Source organism: Leptodactylus fuscus, chromosome 7 (assembly GCF_031893055.1).
Source record: "Leptodactylus fuscus isolate aLepFus1 chromosome 7, aLepFus1.hap2, whole genome shotgun sequence".
NCBI classification, from domain to species: domain Eukaryota; kingdom Metazoa; phylum Chordata; class Amphibia; order Anura; family Leptodactylidae; genus Leptodactylus; species Leptodactylus fuscus.
Window position 1 is genome coordinate 48256970 of NC_134271.1, and position 11977 is coordinate 48268946.

Genomic DNA, 11977 nt, shown 5'->3' on the forward strand with positions numbered 1-11977 from the left:
CACTGCCACTGCTGACTGTGCTGGCGATGCACTCCAGAGGACGAGCCAGGACACCACTTCATCTGCCTCCGCCACTTTGTTGACTTCTACCTCATCCTCCCCTGGTCCTGTCTTATCTCCTTCTCCTGCACCATCAAAGGCACCATCAGGCGTTTCTTTACAACAACCCACCATCTCTCAGACATTGGAGCGGCGGCAGAAATACACTGCTAACCACCCACACGCGCAAGCCTTGAACGCCAACATCGCTAAACTGCTGGCCCAGGAGATGTTGGCGTTCCGGCTTGTTGAAACTCCCGCCTTCCTGGACCTGATGGCAACTGCGGCACCTCGCTATGCCGTCCCTAGCCGTCACTACTTCTCCCGGTGTGCCGTCCCCGCCTTGCACCAGCACGTGTCACTCAACATCAGGCGGGCCCTTAGTTCCGCGCTTTGCACAAAGGTCCACTTGACCACCGACGCGTGGACAAGTGCATGCGGACAGGGACGCTACATTTCACTGACGGCACACTGGGTGAATGTAGTTGAGGCTGGGACTGCTTCCCAAACTGGCCCGGTGTACCTCGTCTCCCCGCCTAACATTCCTGGCAGGGACACGAGAAGAACACCCCCCTCCTCCTCCTCCTCTACCGTCTCCTCCTCCGCCACCGCCTCCTCCTCCGCCACCACCTCCTCCTCCGCTGTTAGATTGACCCCAGCTACGAGTTGGAAACGTTGCAGCACTGGCGTTGGTAGACGTCAGCAGGCTGTGCTGAAGCTGATCAGCTTGGGGGACAGACAGCACACTGCCTCCGAGGTGAGGGATGCCCTCCTCGATGAGACGGCAATATGGTTTGAGCCGCTGCACCTGGGCCCAGGCATGGTCGTTTGTGATAACGGCCGGAACCTGGTAGCAGCTCTGGAGCTTGCCGGACTCCAACATGTTCCATGCCTGGCCCACGTCTTCAACCTAGTGGTGCAACGTTTCCTAAAGAGCTACCCCAATGTTCCAGAGCTACTGGTGAAAGTGCGGCGCATGTGCGCCCACTTTCGCAAGTCGACAGTAGCCGCTGCTAGCTTAAAATCTCTCCAGCAACGCCTGCATGTGCCACAACACCGGCTTTTGTGCGACGTCCCCACACGCTGGAACTCAACGTTTCAGATGTTGAATAGAGTGGTTGAGCAGCAGAGACCTTTGATGGAATACCAGCTACAAAACCCTAGGGTGCCACAAAGTCAGCTGCCTCAGTTTCACATCCATGAGTGGCCATGGATGAGAGACCTTTGTGACATCCTACGGGTCTTTGAGGAGTCCACAAGGAGGGTGAGCTCTGAGGATGCGATGGTGAGCCTTACAATCCCGCTCTTGTGTGTTCTGAGAGAATCCCTGATTGACATCAGGGATAACTCAGATCACACAGAGGAGTTAGGGATAGCATCCGATCCGTCACAGCTGGAGAGTAGGTCCACACATCTGTCCGCTTCACTGCGTTTAATGGAGGAGGAGGAGGAGGAGGAGGAGGAGGAAGAAGAGTTGTCCGATGATGTGATGGTGATACAGGAGGCTTCCGGGCAACTTCGAATCGTCCCATTGTTGCAGCGCGGATGGGTAGACATGGAGGATGAGGAGGAAATGGAGATTGAACTTTCCGGTGGGGCCAGAGGAGTCATGCCAACTAACACTGTGGCAGACATGGCTGAGTTCATGTTGGGGTGCTTTACAACCGACAAGCGTATTGTCAAAATCATGGAGGACAACCAGTACTGGATCTTTGCTATCCTTGACCCCCGGTATAAAAACAACATCTCGTCTTTTATTCCGGTAGAGGGGAGGGCCAATCGCATCAATGCTTGCCACAGGCAATTGGTGCAGAATATGATGGAGATGTTTCCAGCATGTGACATTGGCGGCAGGGAGGGCAGTTCCTCCAGTAGGCAACCAAGTTCTCACCGGTCCACACAAACGAGGGGCACACTGTCTAAGGTCTGGGACACCTTGATGGCACCCCCTCGCCAAAGTGCCGCCACGGAGGGTCCTAGTGTCACCAGGCGTGAGAAGTATAGGCGCATGTTGCGGGAATACCTTTCCGACCACAGCCCTGTCCTCTCCGACCCCTCTGCGCCCTACACGTATTGGGTGTCGAAGTTGGACCTGTGGCTTGAACTTGCCCTATATGCCTTGGAGGTGCTGTCCTGTCCTGCCGCCAGCGTCCTATCTGAGAGGGTGTTCAGTGCAGCCGGTGGCATCATCACTGACAAGCGCACCCGTCTGTCAGCTGAGAGTGCCGACCGGCTCACTTTGATAAAAATGAACCACCACTGGGTAGAGCCGTCATTTTTGTGCCCACCTGTGTAAAGCACCCCAACATGAAACTCCATGTCTGTACTCAACCTCTCCAATTCCTCCGCATCCTCATACTCATCCACCATAAGCGTTGCACAATTCTGCTAATACTAGGCTCCCTCCACCCTGATTTCCCCCAACTCTGCTGGTTAGAGGCTCCCTCCACCCTGATTTCCACCAACTCTGCTGGTTAGAGGCTCCCTCCACCATGAATTTGCCCAAACTGGGCTGTTTAGAGGCTCCCTCCACCATGAATTGGTCCAAACTGGGGTTTTTAGAGGCTCCCTCCACCATGAATTGGTCCAAACTGGGCTGTTTAGCGGCTCCCTCCACCATTAATTGGTCCAAACTTGGCTGTTTAGAGGCTCCCTCCACCATTAATTGGTCCAAACTGGGCTGGTTAGAGGCTCCCTCCACCATGAATTGGTCCAAACTGGGCTGTTTAGCGGCTCCCTCCACCATTAATTGGTCCAAACTTGGCTGTTTAGAGGCTCCCTCCACCATTAATTGGTCCAAACTGGGCTGGTTAGAGGCTCCCTCCACCATGAATTGGTCCAAACTGGGTTTTTTAGAGGCTCCCTCCACCATGAATTGGTCCAAACTGGGGTTTTTAGAGGCTCCCTCCACCATGAATTGGTCCAAACTGGGCTGTTTAGCGGCTCCCTCCACCATTAATTGGTCCAAACTTGGCTGTTTAGAGGCTCCCTCCACCATTAATTGGTCCAAACTGGGCTGGTTAGCGGCTCCCTCCACCATTAATTGGTCCAAACTGGGCTGGTTAGAGGCTCCCTCCACCATGAATTTGCCCAAACTGGGCTGTTTAGAGGCTCCCTCCACCATGAATTTGCCCAAACTGGGCTGGTTAGAGGCTCCCTCCACCATGAATTGGTCCAAACTGGGCTGTTTAGAGGCTCCCTCCACCATGAATTTGCCCAAACTGGGCTGGTTAGAGGCTCCCTCCACCATGAATTGGTCCAAACTGGGGTTTTTAGAGGCTCCCTCCACCATGAATTGGTCCAAACTTGGCTGTTTAGAGGCTCCCTCCACCATTAATTGGTCCAAACTGGGCTGGTTAGAGGCTCCCTCCACCATGAATCGGTCCAAACTGGGTTTTTTAGAGGCTCCCTCCACCATGAATTGGTCCAAACTGGGCTGTTTAGCGGCTCCCTCCACCATTAATTGGTCCAAACTGGGCTGGTTAGAGGCTCCCTCCACCATGAATTTGCCCAAACTGGGCTGTTTAGAGGCTCCCTCCACCATGAATTTGCCCAAACTGGGCTGGTTAGAGGCTCCCTCCACCATGAATTGGTCCAAACTGGGGTTTTTAGAGGCTCCCTCCACCATGAATTGGTCCAAACTTGGCTGTTTAGAGGCTCCCTCCACCATTAATTGGTCCAAACTGGGCTGGTTAGAGGCTCCCTCCACCATGAATTTGCCCAAACTGGGCTGGTTAGAGGCTCCCTCCACCATGAATTGGTCCAAACTGGGGTTTTTAGAGGCTCCCTCCACCATGAATTGGTCCAAACTTGGCTGTTTAGAGGCTCCCTCCACCATTAATTGGTCCAAACTGGGCTGGTTAGAGGCTCCCTCCACCATGAATTGGTCCAAACTGGGTTTTTTAGAGGCTCCCTCCACCATGAATTTGCCCAAACTGGGCTGTTTAGAGGCTCCCTCCACCATGAATTGGTCCAAACTGGGCTGGTTAGAGGCTCCCTCCACCATGAATTTCCCAAAACTTGGCTGTTTAGAGGCTCCCTCCACCATGAATTGGTCTAAACTGGGCTGGTTAGAGGCTCCCTCCACCATGAATTTGCCCAAACTGGGCTGTTTAGAGGCTCCCTCCACCATGAATTGGTCCAAACTGGGTTTTTTAGAGGCTCCCTCCACCATGAATTGGTCCAAACTGGGCTGTTTAGAGGCTCCCTCCACCATGAATTTGCCCAAACTGGGCTGGTTAGAGGCTCCCTCCACCATTAATTGGTCCAAACTGGGCTGGTTAGAGGCTCCCTCCACCATGAATTTGCCCAAACTGGGCTGTTTAGAGGCTCCCTCCACCATGAATTGGTCCAAACTGGGTTTTTTAGAGGCTCCCTCCACCATGAATTGGTCCAAACTGGGCTGTTTAGAGGCTCCCTCCACCATGAATTTGCCCAAACTGGGCTGGTTAGAGGCTCCCTCCACCATTAATTGGTCCAAACTGGGCTGGTTAGAGGCTCCCTCCACCATGAATTTGCCCAAACTGGGCTGTTTAGAGGCTCCCTCCACCATGAATTTGCCCAAACTGGGCATTTTAGAGGCTCCCTCCACCATGAATTTGCCCAAACTGGGCTGGTTAGAGGCTCCCTCCACCATGAATTGGTCCAAACTGGGTTTTTTAAAGGCTCCCTCCACCATGAATTTGCCCAAACTGGACTGGTTAGAGGCTCCCTCCACCATGAATTGGTCCAAACTGGGTTTTTTAGAGGCTCCCTCCACCATGAATTTGCCCAAACTGGGCTGGTTAGAGGCTCCCTCCACCATGAATTGGTCCAAACTGGGTTTTTTAGAGGCTCCCTCCACCATGAATTTGCCCACACTGGGCTGGTTAGAGGCTCCCTCCACCATGAATTGGTCCAAACTGGGGTTTTTAGAGGCTCCCTCCACCATGAATTTGCCCAAACTGGGGTGTTTAGAGGCTCCCTCCACCATGAATTTGCCCAAACTCTGCTGGTTAGAGGCTCAATCCACCCTGATTTTCAAAACAAATGTTGGTGCCAACCTCAACTTACTACAAGGGCCAAATTCACTGCTGGTGACAAGCTCTCCTCACTGCAAGTGCCAAATACACATGTTTCAAGGTGTTTTCCTACTGTCAGAGAGGTGGTATTGAGTGTGTAAAGTGTGTAGTTGTTAGGCTGTGATGTTGGGGTAATAGAGGGTCTTTGGTGTGTTAGATGCCCCCAGACATGCTTCCCCTGCTGTCCCAGTGTCATTCCAGAGGTGTTGGCATCATTTCCTGGGGTGTCATAGTGGACTTGGTGACCCTCCAGACACGGATTTGGGTTTCCCCCTTAACGAGTATCTGTTCCCCATAGACTATAATGGGGTTCGAAACCCGTTCGAACACACGAACATTGAGCGGCTGTTCGAATCGAATTTCGAACCTCGAACATTTTAGTGTTCGCTCATCTCTAGTAATTTGGCATTATATAATAGAGTTATACATTGAGGTGCATAGGGTGCATATAAATCTGCTCTATAGATACAGTCTGTGAAGCCTCCCACAGCTTTCTTACTTCATATTAGGTGATCACTGAAGATTTTAGAATCCAGGTGATCAGCCAATTGCCTCGATGGTTTTGACTTAAGCATAAAATACCTATTTCAAGTCTGATAGAATCAAAGTTTTACTAATATAGATGATTGTTCTGTGTAAATGCTAAGTACATAATGAGACTAGTTAAAGGGGTTGTCCCATCACAAGGATCCTATCTATACTGCTTGTTAATGTGGATGTAAGACTTTTCCTAAATACACTGCTTCAGCAAAACTGCTTTGTTTGTCCACTATCTTACTTTATTCAATTCTTTGTAGCCACAGCCCTGACTTAGCTGCTCATGAGTCAAGTGATGTATCTGCCTGCTCTCAGGGGGGAGGGAGGAGGGGCTAAGTGCAGGGAGCGAGCCTGTGTATCTAGCTATTCCTGTGTCTACACCACGTGACCTAGCTTCCTGTTAGCAGATAGAGGAGAGGAGCTGCTTACATTTCTTCTGTTCTCCCAGTTATCAGGCTAGCTAATTCAATTGTGTTCATTATGGCAGAGACAGGCAGTCTCTGTATGTAACACAGAATGGAGTTGCTGCTGCCTGTACTTCATAGTCCAATATGGGTGGGCGGAGCTACACACAGATTTGGGGGTGGAGCTAAACGGCAGGTTGCATGTGAAACCCTGCCCACCAAATGATGCAAAAAAACAGGAAGAAAGAAGATTTTACAGGAGTGAAGACTGCTGAGTATGCAACGTGGGAATACCCCTTTAATGTAAAATATTATATTTACAGCAAATTATACATGATAAACTATATTATACAATAAAATGTTCACCCTATGTCTAAAGTACATTAAAGCAAGCTTAGACATATATATCAATTCCTGGAATACCTTGTTTTAATAACTATGTCTTACAGTAGACAGCATGAATAATAATATAAGAGGACTGTATGAAGAAGACTGTGCTTGAACTTCCTGAATATCATCAGACAAATCTGTAATCAAAAGCTCTATAGTCCACAACTTAGGAATTATTGATAGGGGTTGCTGAGTATCTCTATGTTCACAAACAAAACTAACGGAGAGAACCGGTTTTGATGTCCTTTGAAATGTGTCTAAAGGTGATTAAGGAATTGAAGAAGAGGTAGCCTGACAAGAATTTAATCTTTTGGCCTTTAAAATGTTTTGAAGATTCTTGGGTCTGTCTTAGTTTTTTTATGATTACCTCAGTACAGTTTCCATCATTCTATAAATACAAATTTACAAGTTCAAAATACTACTGCAATGTCTATAAGAGAAGACAGGATTCATCTAGAGAAAATACCCACCAAACCATGTATTAGTATATCGAAAGTGAAAGAAAGAGCCGATGTTTAGTCAATTTATTTACAAAGACTTGTATTTTTTTTTTACTTTTGTTATGTGGTTATTTTTTGAAAAACTGACCAAAAAAAATTTAAAATTTTATTAAAAGTTTAATTGAAAAAAATCCCACCCCCAAAAAATGCATTTTTAATAGTTAAAAGTATTTTTGTAATAGTACACTATAAAAATATTATTGGGATCTTAAGCAACTATAGAATAAAGGATTTGTATTTACAACTAGTCCCCCCAAAAAATGCCCTCATACAGTGACCCCAATAAAAGTGTTGTTTTCTATATTTGTTGCTTTGAAAAATAGTAAAATAAAAAAAACATATTTGGTATCCCATAATCATATCAACCCAAAAAATAAAGTTAACCTGTTATTTATGGTAAACAGCGTAAAAAAAACTATAGCAAAAAATCTATTTTAATCTCCCCAACCAAAAAAAAAAGTATTTAAAATGTATCAATAAGTTATCTCTATTCACAATTGTGGTATTGAAAACTAGAAGACTAGACTCAGTGGCGTAACTACCGGGGAAGCAGATGCCACAGGACCCAGGACATTAGGGGGCCCGGCGACAGCCGCTACCGCTGCAGCATTTTTTTTTAATAGGATGGATTTTAAACGGACCCTACTTACTTACCTGGCAGGGGCCAGGGTTGGTAAGTGACACCGCGGGCCCCGAAAACATCATTATTATACTCAGGGGTCTTTTCAGACCCCCGTGTATAATGATCGGAGGCCCAGGAGAGGTAAGAAAACATAACAAACAGTGTTACTTACCTATCCACTCTCTGTGAAGGCTTCGGGACCTACTTGTGTGACGTCTCAGATGTCACATGACCGGGGCCTGGTCACATGACGTCCCTGACGTCATTGAAGATAGCTGACAGAAGGGAGCGCAGGGATAGGTAAGTAACAGTATTTATGTTTGTATCCCCTTCTCGGTCTCCGATTATTATACTCTGGCATCTGAAAAGACCCCAGAGTATAATAATTGTTAATGGGTGTCCACAATGGAGCATAATACTGGGTGATGAGGCCACTATGGGGCATAATACTGGGTGATGGGGCCACTATGGGGCATAATACTGGGTGATGGAGCTACTATGGGGCATAATACTGAGTTAAGGGGCCACTATGGGGTATAATGCTGTGTGCAGGGGCAACTATGGGGCATAATACTGGGTGAAGGGGCCACTATGGGGTATAATGCTGTGTGCAGGGGCAGCTATGGGGCATAATAGTGCACGCAGGAATGCGGGGGGGTTGGTCGGGGTGTTCGGCGTCGGTCAGGGGGCACGTCAAATGTTTGCCACGGGGCCCCGACATTCCTAGTTACACCACTGACTAGACTAGAAGAGCTAAGCATCAACACAAGTAACTTTAAGAGTTGACTTTCCCTGTTACACTAGGTTCACACTAGAAAAAGGAGGACTTTTATCTCTGTCGTTTTCGGTGGCAACCAGGCAGACCCTATTGTAGTCTATGCGGTCTGCGGGTTTTCCGTTCATACGCGCTTTTTAAGCAGAAAGGGTTTCCATCTTTCAGGTTCCCAAACGGACCCAAACGCTAGTGTGAACCTAGGACCTCATTTTCTTGATTGGTAGAGGACTCAAGAGTTTGTTGTATTATGTCTCCTACTTTTATAGCACCAACATTTTACACACCTCTTTTACAGATATTATAGTCACTGTCCAGTATGTCTTTGGAGTGTGAAAGGAAACTGGAATAGCCAGAGAAAACTCACACAAGCATGAGGCGAGCTTCCAAACTCCATGCAGATATTGGTCAGATTTGAACTTAAGATTCCAACACTGCAAAGCCACAGTGCTATTACTGACCCAAGCAGGTAAATCTTCTTATTCCCCTTTACTATAAAGTGTATACGTTGCCCTTTACAGTTTATTCCCCTTTTGTGTTCCTGAGTAATTGGCACACTCTATTATGTGTTTGAGTGTTTGGTGTAGCTATTGCCTATTACTACTACTACTACTGTAGACAATGGAACCACCAGGACTTGTCAGTGTCATAATGTCCTGGCTTCCATCTTGTAGAAGCAGAAGAACCACAATGGATGGAAGAATCTGTTTCCAGTTCCAACCACAGTATAGTTATGGTGCCAGCAGATGTGACTGAACACCTGATAGGTGGGTGTAGTGGGTGTCTGACTCTCACTGAACTGATATTGATAGGTTATCAACATCCAAAGGCTGAAATGATGTGTACTGCAAATACCACGAAATGTTAACCTATTGTGTGTGCTTTGGTCATCAGTGTAAAACTGGAATATTTCAAGATTTTTTTTAATGATATACATGATATGTAACATTAGAAATAATATTATTAGAATGGATGAATGAGACAAACATAGCAAAATTAGTTTTTACTTTTGTAATAACTAAACTTTTGGACAATTTTGGATTTTCTGGCAGTATTTGTTTCATCAATAAATTTTATAATATGTTTTATTAACAAACTTTAGCTCCTTTCTGTGAGATCTGTTCCTTCCTTTCACTGTATAGGGTATGGGCTCGGAGGACGGGGCTGTGTAACATCTAGAGTGGAGGATCACTTCCAACAGTTATATCTTGAGCCATACATATATTAATGTATGGCTCAAGTGTATATTTGTACATATATATGCATTGTCACCAATGATGATTTATTTGTCCATTTTTGTACTGTTCACCTAATATTTTGCTTTTGTGATTACTGTGTACTGTGGTTGTAACATTTGGATTTTCATATTTTTTGTAGAGTCTGAGGAAGGTCATCATTGACCGAAAACGTAAAAACTTTGCAGAATAAATGGTGAATTGATTTGCATCTATCAGGGTGACGTCCATTACTCAGCTTTACTATGGGTTGGGACTCTACCCTCACACTTTGGGGGACTATAACTGCATCACTAGTTGCATGGAGGAATGGGAAAACATACCAGCAACAGTCTGTGCCAACCTTGGGAAGACTTACAGAAAACGTTTAACCTCTGTAATTGCCAACTAAGGATATACTGTATAACAAAGTATTGAGATGAACTTTTGCTATTGGTCAAATACTTATTTTCCACCATAATTTGCAAATAAATTATTTCCAAATCAGACAATGTGATTTTCTGGATTTGTTTTCTCACTTTGTTTCTCATAGTTGAGGTCTACCTATGATGTCAATTACAGGCTGACCTCATCTGACTGGGAGAACTTGCACAAATGATGGCTGACTAAATACTATTTTCCCCACTGTAGGAGCTTACACTTGCTATACGCCATTTATAATACTGGTGCCTTATTATATAGCAGATTATCCTTTGGACACCATTAGGCACAAGGGTCTAAGTGTGACTATTACCTCTACACCTCTTATATATATTCCAGGCAATTGCTGAAGACTTCCTTTCATGTGTTTTTTTTTTTTTTTTTTTAAGTATTTGCTTCTACATAAAATCCTTGAATCATACTATCACTATGTTTCCTTTAATGCTATAGAAAATGTTTGCCCCCCCTATCATTACTTCTCTTATTTAAGAACAAGTAAAAAATAACCATTCCCTTTTAAAATGTTTTTGGGAGGACCCAAACTATCAGGGGATTTTTAATATATAAAAGCCTTCCTTTTTTAAAAACACACACAATTCATTTCATACAGTATAAGTTTAATTTATTCTTTTTAATATAAAATCTCATTACCTGCATAGCTAACACGCTCTCTCTCTCTATCGTTCCCATTTCATGTTTGATATAAGAACAGAGGGAAATGAAAATCAGACTCTCAGATAAAATCTATAATCATCACTGAACTTGCTCTTCACATTTCTAAACAAAATTAAGAGGACGAATCTTTCAAGGCAGAAGATAGGAGGGAGAGAGGTAAGACGAGGGATAGAGAACATAACTTCTGAGTGAACTGACTGGGAATATAATTATTCTCCTACCAGATCTGATCTCCAATTGAAAAAATAATAGGTGTTATCTAAAGGCTAGATTTTCGGATGCTGAAGGTTGTAATCTAATCATAAATGAAGCCCTTTCTATGGTATAGAGATATAATGTTGCATTGATAACTGTTTTTGTACCTTACAGAAATTATTTCATTATGACAACCCCTTGTAGAAATGAAGTCGCCCTGCTGATCACTGTGGATCTGACTCCTTCAACTCCTGTCGATCCAATGAACCCTTCCAGAATTTTTTGCTGCAGTTACCATTCCAGAGGAATGAAGAATTGCATGTAGAATTATAATTCTGTCTGTCAATTTAGTACTATATAGTACATGGTTTATTCCAAAACATTTGCAGCTGATACTTAGCAGCTCTCCATTCTGGTTCCAAAGTCAGTGACCCTTCCCATCTACGCCATTTATATGCTCTTTTAGGGCAAATGTAAAGGGACTATGTTAGTGAGATAAAAAACACAAAGAGCACCGCGCAATACCTAGCGCATTATCCCTAAATAGTTGAAATCTTAATCACTGATTAGGGCAATAAATAATCACCTTGTGATATGTATTTAAAGTGTAAAACAACAATATCACTCAAGAGGGTTGTTCAGCAGCAAGGATCCCCATAGTAAACAATATACAATCAAGACCAGTCATCCAAATGTAAATACACAGGAAAGACGAAATAAAATCAATGGATCCGCGCTTACCCTTCCAACGATTTTTATTCAGCATACAATAGACAACACACAACGCGTTTCGGGACACAACCCGTCCCTTTCTCAAGTGTCCATTTTTGTCCTTTTAAAACATTAGCAAGATATGCTCTTTTTATAGCAATATCGAACTACCGGAAGTGATTTGTCTCCGTTTCACTTCCGGTAAATAAACTATACAAACATTTACCACAAATTCAAATTATCACACAGATGGCTTAGTAATGTATACTACCTTCATTGGTGGCATTCCGGAATGTTATTCCGAGGGCATGTCTGCAACAAGCCCCTCAAGCACTACATACACTGCGAACGGCACCATCGGGTCCGCAGTGGAACGCATATGCGCTCCACCAAACCGGAAGTGTCAAGAGCGCATGC